Raw genomic sequence first — 12,560 nt, forward strand, 5'->3', positions numbered from 1 at the left:
AACATGTGGGGTGATGCAGTCAGGGATGGCTTACCGCACAGACAGCTGGGAGGAAGAAAGACTGGCCAAAGCAATTACACACACAGAGTTAGGGATTCTTGCCCACAGCAAAAATTATACAGTATGCCAAACCTGTTACAAGAAGACAACCATGTGCCAGCACAGGCCTCTGGCAGGGGTAAAACATTGTTCGCTGCAATGGTTATTAACTGATTACCAACCCACGTGTGTGGGGAAATGTGCTGTGTTTAGAGGCAACCATGTCACTGAACAGCTACAATTGCTACTCTAATCAAATCAAGCTGGACAAGGCTCACAGGCTGAGCTCAGACACAGCATAGCCAATACTTAGCTAGTCATCATGGCAGCAGACCACTAGTTGCCCTAGCCAGTACCCCAGGTAGGTAGATGATTACTTCCTATAACCAAGTTGTTATACTACTGTGCACACATGAATCCCTCACCTGCTGCCTAGTCCTCCTCTTTCCCAGCCATCTGTGCTGTAGGATGCCTCAGAGTACACTGCTCCCAGGTGCTGCTGGAGCCAATCTGTGCATACAAATCCTCTGTCTGAGGCATTATAGGAGACCTGCACAGACTTCCACCCAATGGTGAGGTGACTGAGCTGATTCACATGCCAAAACATTCCCCTCTGAAAAGACCTACCTAGCTGCAGTACTCACTTCACCTCCATCAGGATGGATACATTAACAGAACGTTGGGCTCTCTGGCCCAGATCTTCAGTGGTATTTAGGTGTATAACTTGGACTTGGAAGTAAATTCTGGAAAACCACAGGAAGTTAAGCATCAAAATGCCTCAGAGGATCTGAGCTAATGCACATATCAGCTACAGAACAGGGGTCACTGTGGGCCTAGGGTGTGCATACTGCATAGGACCATATGAGCTTTGTCTGCTTGTGCCAAATCCAGAGCCTTTTTTACACATGAAATATATGCCTTTACAGTCCTTTATGAACAGCAGGTTATACAGTAACCAGAGGCTTGTTTCCCCAGGGCTGCTAGGAACTGTGCATCTCTTGCAGTGACACTGCTCACCAATGTGAAATGATTATTTCTCCCTGCTCCATACAGTATCCTAGACCATGGAGAAGGATGTAGGTGAGACCATTAAGAGTCTTACCCTGCCTCTTACAAAAGCGGAGTGGTTAGAGAGAGCTAGCGGTGATTGGGGGACCTGGAGAAGCTTGTAAGAGAGACCAAACAAGGCTGTGAGGAAGCCCGCAATCTTCATTTGGGATGTGGTAGAAGGGACAGAAAACAATGAAGCAAGCAATGGACAGATTGCTGGGATGGAGCAGGAGAGGCTAAGGCAACCTGGGAGATGAGTCAGGTAAAGATGGGACAACCTAGGGAAAAGCTGTGTGAGTGGGACAACCTGAGACAGCTTTGGGGGAGGACAGCAAGGAAAGGGAGAGCCAAGGAAGCCTGGATGGAGGATACAGATGGGGGACCCTGAAGTAGCCCCCTCCATTTTGTCACTACTGCCCTATGATCTGCCTTCAGTTCCATCCCCATCTGCAGCCTGCCCTGGTCCCCCTGCCCTTCTGTCAGGTCACATCGTCCTCTTCCTCCACACTAGCAGAGAACCACAGCGGAGTGATGCACGAACCACCCTGCCCTTGGGTCTCATTCCACATTGGTTCTGGGGCTTTGTGGGAAGACTAACATCTCATCAAGGTGCAGAAGCATGCAAAATATCAGGCCCTTTGTGTGAAGAGAGGGATAAATGCCCCCTACACTCTAACAGGCATATCTAAAAGAGCTGCAGGACGTGTGTCAGGATTCCCAAATCATCTCTACACCAATATCTGCACCTTCCATCCAGCTACATATGGACCACAGCAAGCAACACAACCTCTTTCATTTCTAGTACTTTTCCACAGGGCTTTCTCTTCATTTGTGGAGGCCTCACCACACAGTGTGGTAACCTGGACCCTGGGAAAAAGGGAAAAACAAGCCCACCAGAAATGGGGCTGGGGTTCTCATCACTGAAACCCCACCTATCTACCATCAGGTAGAACTGCCTGTGCATGCTTCTCTGTACTGCATCCCCCTTACAGCTCCCATTTTAACCATAATGCAGGCAGTCTCTGAACTAGGAGCTGTTCCAGTGACATAGTCACCTTTCAGGAAAAGAGATACTATACAACACTGTGCAGTAACTAAAGCTTCTCTGAGGAGCATCTTGGCTCTAGCTCAGGGATAGCATCTTCCCAGAACTGCTTCTGAGACACAAGAGCTGCGTCTACACAAGATGCTGACTGTGCAGTCATTACTGAGCTGTCATTTCAGTACTTGTATAAGCAAGTCCTAAAACTGACTGCGCAATAACTGAAGAAGAGGGAGGATCCAGGGAACTACAGACCAGTCAGCCTCACCTCAATCCCCAGAAAAATCATGGCTCAGATTCTGAGCGCTTGGAGGAGAAGAAAGTGATCAGGAACAATCAACATAGATTCAACAAGGGCAAGTCATGCCTGACCAACCTGACTGCCTTCTGTGATGAGATGACTGGCTCTGTGGATGCATAGAAAGCGTGACTTTAGCAAGGGTTTGGGTTGTAGCCGTGTTGGTCTAAGGACATAGGCAGACAAGGTTCCTTGGGTGAATTTGATATCTTTTATTAGACCAACCCAAATGGTTGGAGAATAGTTATTAAGCAAGCTTTCGGGTTTGAAAACCCTTTATCAGGCCTGACGAAGGGTTTTTGAACCCGATAGCTTGCTTAATAACTATTCTCCAACCATTTGGGTTGGTCTAATAAAAGATATCAAATTCACCCAAGGAACCTTGTCTGACTTTAGCAAGGCGTTTTATATAGTCTCCCACAGCATTCTTGCAAGCAAGCTAAGGAAGTATGGGTTAGATGAATGGACTGTAAGGTGTATAGAAAGCTGACTGAATCGCCAGGCTCAGTGGGTAGTGATTAATGGCTCAAGGTCCAGTTAACAGCTGGTATCAAGTGGAGTGCCTCAGAGGTCAGTTCTGGGGGCTGCTTTTATTCAGTATCTTCATTAACAACCTGGAAGATGGGATGGAGTGCACCCTAAGCAAGTTTGTAGATGACACAAAGCTGGGGGGTATAGTAGATACACTGGAGGGTAGGGATAGGATTCAGAGTGACCTACACAAATTGGAGGATTGGGCCAAAAGAAACATCATGAGGTTCAATAAGGACAAGTGCAAAGTCCTGCGCTTAGGATGGAACAATCCCATGCACTGCTACAGGCTTGGGACAGACTGGCTAAACAGAAGCTCTGCAGAAAAGGACCTGGGGGTTACAATAGACAATAAGCTGGATATTAGTCAACAGTGTGCCCTTGTTGCCATGAAGGCTAACAGCATACTGGCCTGCATTAGTAGGAGCAGTGCCAGCAGATTGGGGGAAGTGATTATTCCCCTATATTTGGCACTGGTGAGACCACATCTGGAGTACTGTGTCCAGTTTTGGGCTCCCCATTACAGAAAATATGTGGACAAGTTGAAGAGAGTTCAGCAGAGGGCAATGAAAATGGTTAGGGGGCTGGGGCACATGATGTATGAGGAGAGGCTGAGGAAAGTGGTCTTATTTAGTCTGGAGAATAGAAGACTGGGGGGATTTACTAGCAGCCTTCAACTACCTGAAGGGGGGTTCCAAAGAGGATGGAGCTGGGCTGTTCTCAGTGGTGGCAGATGACAGCACGTGGAGCAATGGTCTCAAGTTTCAGCAAGGGAAGTTTAGGTTGGATATTAGGAAAAACTGTCTCACTAGGAGGGTGGTGAACCACTGGAACAGGTTACCTAGAGAGGTGGTGGAATCTCCATCCTTGTAGGTTTTTAAGACCCAGCTAGACAAAGCCTTGGCTGGGATGAACTAGTTGGATTGGTCCTGCTTTGAGCAGGAGGTTGGACTAGATGACCTCCTGAGGTCCCTTCCAACACTAATTTTCTATGATTCTATGAGTTTTGTGTAGCAAAAAAATGGTGACTTCTGTATGTTTTACCCTGCATTTCTCTCTGTTCTTCCATGAATGTTATCTATTTAAACTGGCTAGTACATATAGACAGTGGAAATCTCCAGGGAAGATAGGTACCTGTGTTTGAGAAAGACTCCCAGAATGCAGTGCTCAGCTTTCCCAAATCATAGAGAAGCAGGGCTGGAAGGGACCTCCAGAGGTCATCTACACCAACCCCCTGCCTGCAGGATCATCCCTATCCAAACCATCATGTATAAGTCTCTTCATAAAACAACTGTCAACCCTGACACAACACAAGACAGCACCCTGACCTGCCACAAGTAAAGCAGGGGAAACCATGGCTGCCAACTTCCTCCTCTATAAAAGTTCTATAAAAGGTTGTTAATATACACTCAAGAGATCCAAAGAACAGGGTCATGCCCCCCCCCACCCTCCCCACTACAGAGGAAAGCAAAACCCCCACAATCCATACCTGTCTGACCATGGGCAAAATTCCTTCCTGGCCCCAAATATGGCAATCGGTCTTATCCTGAGCAGAAGGTTTAAGTCCCAGCAGGAGCACGGGCACACCCCAATCAAAATCCCCAGCATTGGCTGCAGCCAACACCCAATGGCTCTAAGGAAGGTTTAAAAGCACCTTCATCAACAGGGACTGGGTAGCCATCCCTGTGAGTCTCCTCCCCTCATTAATGGACCAGATGCAAGGTCTGTGGAGTCTTTTCATTCAAAGATTTCACTGAATGGTAACAACTACTTCACCTTGAGGAGGTTAGCGACTGGCTTGAGGTCCAGCAGTGGACAGTGGTAAAGCCAGGAATACAGCCACAGTCATCTGTGCCCCCTCGCCCCCTTTATGTCCCAGTCCTGTGCTCTTAACACTAGGCAAATCAGCCTCATTCCAGTGCACAGAGATGTACATTAAGCTGAACCACAGGAGAGCACATTTTTCATTTTGTCTAGATTTACCAGTTCAGTCTAACCCCCAAGTCTAGGCAGTTTCTTATTTTCAAGCAACAAACTTATCCCCTAAATCCAATCAAAGCTAAGATTACAAACAGACCAAGACGGCAGCTGTTGTCAGTCATTCTCCTGACCTGGGAAAGTTAGCTGCAAGTGGTGAGAAAAGTCCCAGCAGTTCTCCAACTGCAAGGCAGCAATCAGTGACAGCCAGAGCCTGATTCCTTGTGTCCAGCTGTGTAAAGTGAGAGCAGAGTGGGTGTCAAATACTACTGTTCTTACTTGGTAGCGTTTCACTCCCGCTGTGCAGTTGCAAATGACTGCAAAAGATGCAGGGCAAGAGAATTAGCAATGATGTCCTCTGACTTGAGCCCTTCTTCAATAAATCAGTGGAGCTCCCATTAAGCTAGTGGGAAATACCCTCTGCAAGATAGGCTGATCAAGCCCTACCTCTGGTATTTCACAAGTATTACTGAACAGCAGAAGCAAAAGGCTGGCATCAGGAAGAGTGTCCTCCATGGGCTGAAGGAAAGCCATGTGAAACAGTTGCTCCAGCATGAGGACAACTAGGCACACTAACCCTCAAAGTTTGCCTGCCCCCAGCACAAAATCTTTGATGACTATACACATCCTTCCTCTATTGTTAGACTTGGTCTTGCTTACACTGAAAGTTCATCAAGGAAGGAACCATCATTCTTTTCTGAGATTTTTCAATACTGAACAAACAAGAACTTTATCTAATCATCCCTCAACCTTATACTGCACTGTTTTTCAGGACAGGGCTAGCTTTAGGGTGGGGCAACAAGGGCAGCTAGTCCAGGTCTTACATTGTGTGGAACCCTGCACATTGCAACAAAACTCAAGCGTCCATGTTTTAAACTATAGGGCAGAATCATATGTATTTAGTTAGTTAGAAAATATTTTGGGACCTTTAATTAATTTGTTAACCTTGCACATTGAAATGCTTGACAAGTACATCATTATTTATATTTTGTGGCATTTCTTTACAACTGCAATATATCATCAAATTGCCAACTGCCTGGAGTTCAAGGTCCAGTTCCCCCTGTCATCGCCTCCCCCCCAATTTTACTTTTGCCCTATCCTGCAATTTGTAAGGCTGGTCCTTTTCAGAAGATATTAATAACGTTTACAGAATAGCTCAGTGTCATCATCCTCATACTAAATCTGGGGAACTGAGGAAGAAAAGGCAGATTGATTTACTCAAGGAAGTCCCACAGGTTAACTGAGGATAAGGAGAATCCAGGTCTCCCAAGTCTTAATCCAGTGCTACACATACCAAGCCATCCTGCCACCTAGACAAGTATCCAGCTACCCATCTCCTATGTAACCCTCTCTTCTCCTTACCTCATTATCAATAATTTATGTTATCCTCACAACAGCCCTAACACTGGATAACACTGCTGTTATCTTCATTTTATAGAAGGGCAACTGAGGTCCCAGGGAGATTAAATGATTTACCCAAGGTCACACAGGAAGACCTGAGCTAGGGACTAAGTCTGCAGGTCCTAAGACCTGGTCCAGGGCCTGACCCAGGAAACCACTTGTCCTCCTCATATTAACAGTAGCATTCCCCTCCCAATGCTGGTTCCCAAAGTGCTTAGAAGGGTAGAGGTGCTATGTCTATTCTATTGGTTCACTGGGAATATTTGCTGTAGACAAATCCTTGCCTGTTAATTATCTTCTCTGGATGAGCCCCTATAAAGAACCTCATGTTCTCTAGCACAGGTTCCACAGGAGAGAGTTTCTCTCTAAAGCTAGTTCTCATAGGTCTTCATTTGAAACATGCTCCCCACCTCCTGACAGCTTCCCTAGCACTTCAGAGAGGGAGACATTTTCTGAAGGACATGGCTGTCTTACTCTCCTGATGGCATCACATATACACTTAAGTTAGACTGCAAGACCACTGGAGCATTGGTCTTCAAACAGGTCCATGAACTAAGGAGTTACTAAAGATAGCTTCCTGCTAAAGGTTGAGTCCCTAGAGTCTCTAGAAGGAAGACAAGTTTCTTCCATACATTGTCTGTTTCTCTCTAGGAGGAAAAATGCCCCCTTTTCACATCAGTTCTATGGATGTCCTGGGACTCCCGTAACTCACTGGAAAACAATGTTCCATTCTGGTGGCCAACTCACTAGAAGATAATTGCCTGCTATTGCTACCAGTTAACAAAACTATATTTTTAGCCCAAGGAGCACAGGTTGTTGCTTAGGTGATAAAGGTTCTGGGTTTGAACAGCTGATGATCTGCATGAAGGACCGTTACATGTCTGCCTGTTGGGTCTGTTAGGAGGAGGCATATTTTCAGTCTTACACAAGAGTTTCTAATACTACCTCATTTTGCCACTCTTGTCAAATGAACAGGAAAGATATTTCTATACCTTTGGCATGGCCATTTATTTTGAACAATCAGGTGTCAGGTTCTAACAGAAACAGATTACCAAGCACCACACCAGCTTCCTGCATCATATTCCAATAGGTGAACCCTGACCCTGACCGTACCTATGGCTCACAGGAGAATTCAGACCCCAAGTCTGAATTGCACATGAGTAAATAGCAGCTCTGTTGCTCATTACTGGCAGAAACTTCTACATCCTCATTCTTACTAAACTGTAACTTCCCAATCTTTCATCAGAAGCCTTGGGCCAGAAGCTATTAGCAGCAAATGCCAATACAACATGTCAGTGGTGGTACAGAATTTCAAAAGCAATGGGTGATAGCCAGGGCCCACAAAAATGCCAACAGAATGCATGTATGATACAAGATAAAACATCCCCCAGCTCTGCAATTGCTGAGCTTCCTGCCTGTTTCCACTGCTTGGAAACCTTATATCTCTCAATTTTACAAGAGACTCCAGAACAGACCTGTGCTAATGACTGATATCTCAGTTTAGTGGCTGCTCCAAAAAACTGGAAAGAAAACAAAATGTTTTTATGATCACCTCAACATGGAAAACTTTTTATTTTCATAGTTTCATACTTTCATAGTTGTTAGGGGTGGTAGGGACCTCAAAAGAGTCTGACCCCCTGTCCTGGGCAGGAAAGAGCGTTGGGGTCCTATGACCCCAGCCAGGTGCTTGTCCAGTCTCCTCTTAAAGACCCCCGAGGTAGGGGAGAGCACCACCTCCCTTGGAAGCCCATTCCAGATTCTGGCAACCCTTGCCATAAAGAAGCTCTTCCTGATGTCCAACCTAAATCTGCTCTCTGTCAGTTTGTGGCTGTTGTTTCTGGTTATTCCAAGGGGTGCCCTGGTAAAATGAGCATCTCCAATTTCTTGCTGCCCCTGCCTGATGAATTTGTAAATGGCCACAAGATCCCCTCTCCGCCTTCTCTTGCAGAGGCTGAAGAGATCCAGGTCCCTCAGGCTCTCTTCGTAGGGCCTTACCTACAGGCTCCTAACCATATGAATGGCCCTCCTCTGGACCCTCTCAAGGTTATCTACATCCCTTGTGAAGTGCAGCGCCCAGAACTGGATGCAGTACTCCAACTGTGGTCTGACCAATGCCGCATAGAGGGTATCACCTCCCTGGACCTGTTTGTGATGCACTTACTAATGCATGATAGAGTGCAGTTAGCTTTACTGATTACTTCGTCACATTGATGGCTCATATTCATCTTGGAATCAACTAGGACTCCAAGATCCCTTTCTGCTGCTGTGCTGCTGAGAAGGTCATCCCCTAGCCTATAGGTGTGTTGGTGGTTCCTTCTCACTAGAAGCAGCACTTTTCACTTGTCTTTGTTGAACTGCATCCTATTCTTTTCTGCCCACTTTACAAACCTATCCAGGTCCACCTGGATTCAATCCCTTCCCACTAGTGTGTGTACTGTACCCCATAATTTCGTGTCATCTGCAAATTTGGACAAAGTGCTCTCCATGCCCTCATCCAAGTCGCTGATGAAGACACTGAATAGTACCGGTCCAAGGACCAAGCCTTGGGGACCCCACTGCTCACATCTTTCCAGGTTGATACCGACCCATCCACCACCACTCTCTGGGTGCAACCCATAAGCCAATTTGCCACCCACTTGACCATGTAATCATCTATATCACAGCCGCTCAGTTTGTTTATGAGAATAGGATAAGAAACTGTATCAAAGGGCTTCTTAAAATCCAAGTAGATGACATCTACCTCGACTCCTGCATCTAAGCATTTTGTGACCTGGTTGTAAAAAGAAACAAGGTTAGTCAGGCAGGATCTATCTGCTATGAACCTGTGATGTTTGTCCTTCAGCATTATTTTTCCTGCTGGACTCCCACAAATGTGATCCTTGATATTTTTTTCAAAGGTTTTCCCAAGGATAGAGATGAGACTAACTGGCCTATAGTTACCCAGATCCTCCTTCCTCCCCTTCTTGAAAATAGGGACCACACTGGCCCTTTTCCAGTCCTCTGGGACCTGACTTGAGCACCAAGAATGGTCAAACAGCCGTGCCAGTGGTTCTCCTATGATACTGGTCAATTCCCTCAGCACCCTTGGATGAAGATCATCTGGGCTTGCTGACTTAAACACATTCAGTCCCTCCAAGAGTCCCTTCACTAGGTCAGTGTTGACCATTGGTGGGCTGGTTTCTCTCCTGTGCCTATCTGTAATGCAATTGCGATTTTTGTGTTGATCTGTGTTCAGGAATACAGAGGCAAAAAACTAATTGAAGAGTTCAGCCTTGTCCCTCCTATCTGTCCTACTTTGTTTCTTACCACAACAAAATCCCTGGAAATGTCATTCCTTGTTAAGGGAAACATTCCATTTCACTTGTTTTTTACCCTGTGATATTTTTTATAATTTTTTTCTATATTTAAAAAAATAATAATTCAGTTACATTTGGTACCAAAACAACCAATTGAAGCCCCGCCCCCTCCAAATGTCAAAAGAAAAACTTTTTTAACTTGTCTACTGGTTTCCCCATCTTTTTTTTGGTTGAAACTATTTGTCAAATTCAACCAGAATTCATAGAGTTGTGGGCACTCCACAACTGCATTTTCTTGGTGGATAAATTCTTTGTCTGAAAAACTTCCCCTAGCTCTAGTTCAAACTGTCTCCTCCTGCATCCTTGGCTGTTTACCAGAAAGTACAATATCACCATGTGGAGAAGAATATAAAATTATGCTAATTCATAACATTTTGCCTCTTCAAGTCACTGACACACAAGTATCATGCTGTTTACTCTTTTTTTGTAGAAATATTGAAGATATTAAATAAGAGAGAACTTAAAATCAATTTTTGCCAGTGCCCAAGTAAACACTTCTCCATTTATCATTCCCATGGGATCAGGGAACTGGTTTTCAGGTAATACAAAGGTGTTCCTATATGAGCCAAATTGCATTAATTGCTCAAGTTAAGGTTTCATGAGGTGCTGTAACAACTCTTTTAATAAAACACCTGTGTTGTGACCCAACACATTCGCTATATCTTTTAGATTCTGTAATTCTATTCAGCTTATCAGGCAAGATTTTATAAATTTTATAAACCTTATGTTGGTTATTCCACAGCAATATTCTTCCTTTGCTATGCTTTCCATTCCTTTGAAAGAAATTGAAGTTACATCTACTAGAAGGCACTTGTCACAAACATCCTTCTTGAAGATAAGTACCATTATTTTCCTCCTGATGTGTCCTTAATTCTTTATTTTTCAAAATCATTTAATAAAATTATTACATTATTAACATTAACATTATTAAACTCTGCTGTCTGCGTTCCTTAATACCCACAACATAAGCCTTAATACCCACAACGTAAGGTCACATAGACTGGCTCTTGTATGTACATTCAGATTCTTCCAGTCTGCTTTTTTATCAGTAGTTTATATTTCATATGGTCTTCAACACTTCTTAATTAGCCAAACCTTTTTGTCTTTATTTATTTAATTAAAGTCACATTCCAGAAAGAAATTCGGTATCTCAGCCATTTCTTGATCACCATTAATTCCAGTTCCCTCCATAGTCAGGCTCCAATTTATCAAGGCATTTAAGCACACGCATTGCTTTGAACATGTACTTCAGTCCCATTTCAACAAAACTTAAATGTGCTTTATTGCTTCGCTGAATTGTGGCATTATTAATGATTCTGCTTCCTCTACGGAAGTATCTTATATAATGGGTGCCCTTCTTAAACTTCTTAGCCCCTTCAGGTAACACCAATGCTTATCTCCTTTTGACTGCGCTTAATCTTGCTCCTAAAAAGCCTCCTACACTCCATAAGGCTGCTGTTCTTCCTCGATGCCACCTGTCTCCATTTTCATGTTTCTCACCTGTCTTTTTGTCTGCTGTATCTTCTGGTAATCACTGATTTTACTCTCTGACATTTGTGTTTGCTTTGTCTATTTCAGAGCCTCCAGCTGTCATTCAAGTTTCTCCTTGCAGCACAGAAATCATCTCAAACTTCATGTGGCTCCTTTAACATCTTCTTTCATGAGTAGGAGCTTTCTACTAGTCTCACATCAGGATGGCTTGTCAGCCGGAACTACTCTTGTTACCACTCCCTGCCCCATGCTTCAGGTTGCCACCACTCCCAGAGAGCTGTGTTAGTTGTCAAGACACTCTCCAGATATGTTGTTGCAGCTCTCATTGTGGAGTGCAAGTTCCAAACATCTAGAAGACCTGTTCTCAGTCCCTTAAGTTCTTTTGAAAAGCTATCTAATCTGAATGCTCTTATCAACCACATCCTCTGCCAGTGCATACCTCATGCTACTGCCTGGCCTCAGCACCAAATCCATGCTAGGCTCCCTCAATTTTTAACAGACTCCATTCCTGACTGCATGGCTCTCAGCACATTCTGAAGGATATCAGTCATCGGAGTGCCAGATAGCTCCGTTCCACATGCTCTGAATATTCAGTACAATTTTACTGCTGACAATTATTACCACTAGAAATAAGGAATCAGGAAACTGAGGTTCCACCAAGAGTTATCTGTACGCTAAAGGAACAAATCCTGTAGCACTTTCCACCACCTCTCTGAATGATTTTGGAATTCCCTTCAGTGTGCTGTTTTTTCAGCAGGTTGACGGGTAAGACCAGATGGCCCCTAAGGACCTCTGGGGTTAAAGTTAGTTTTAATTCTGCCCACTTCTGGCCTGGCCTCTCACTTTGGCACATAGACTCCAAAGGGAGTGACCATTGACTGATTATCAGAGAAGAGCCAGGTTACTGCTTTTCTCTTGTCATTGATCTCCTGCTGGAATCAGACTCTTCACATCCTACTTGCAACCAGGTCTTCCACAGAACTCCACATCCAGCCTGTTTGACAGACTGTGGGTCTAGCTAGTAACCCGAGTGGATGTTTTGCTTCTAAATCTATACTAGATCCTTACTAAGAGAACTAATTATAGGATGCTACAGATTCAGCTAACGTTCAAGCAATGTGCAACCAGACTGATTTTCTGGTGCTTCTTCTAATCTCTTTCTCTTTTCATGTTCCCACCAGGTTCCACGCAGGTTACTACACACCAATTCCTGTGGCCTCCACTGCAGCACTGTAGGTATTTTTCTGAATATAAAAAAAGTACTTGAATTAGGAACATAGAACTGGCAAACACTTCCAAGGTCACTGAGTCCAGCTGCACAATGTAACCCCCACCATAAATGTATCAATCTCAGGCCTAAAACCAGTTTGTTTTC

The sequence above is a fragment of the Alligator sinensis genome, unplaced genomic scaffold, assembly GCF_000455745.1.
Source record: "Alligator sinensis unplaced genomic scaffold, ASM45574v1 scaffold404_1, whole genome shotgun sequence".
Classification (NCBI taxonomy): domain Eukaryota; kingdom Metazoa; phylum Chordata; order Crocodylia; family Alligatoridae; genus Alligator; species Alligator sinensis.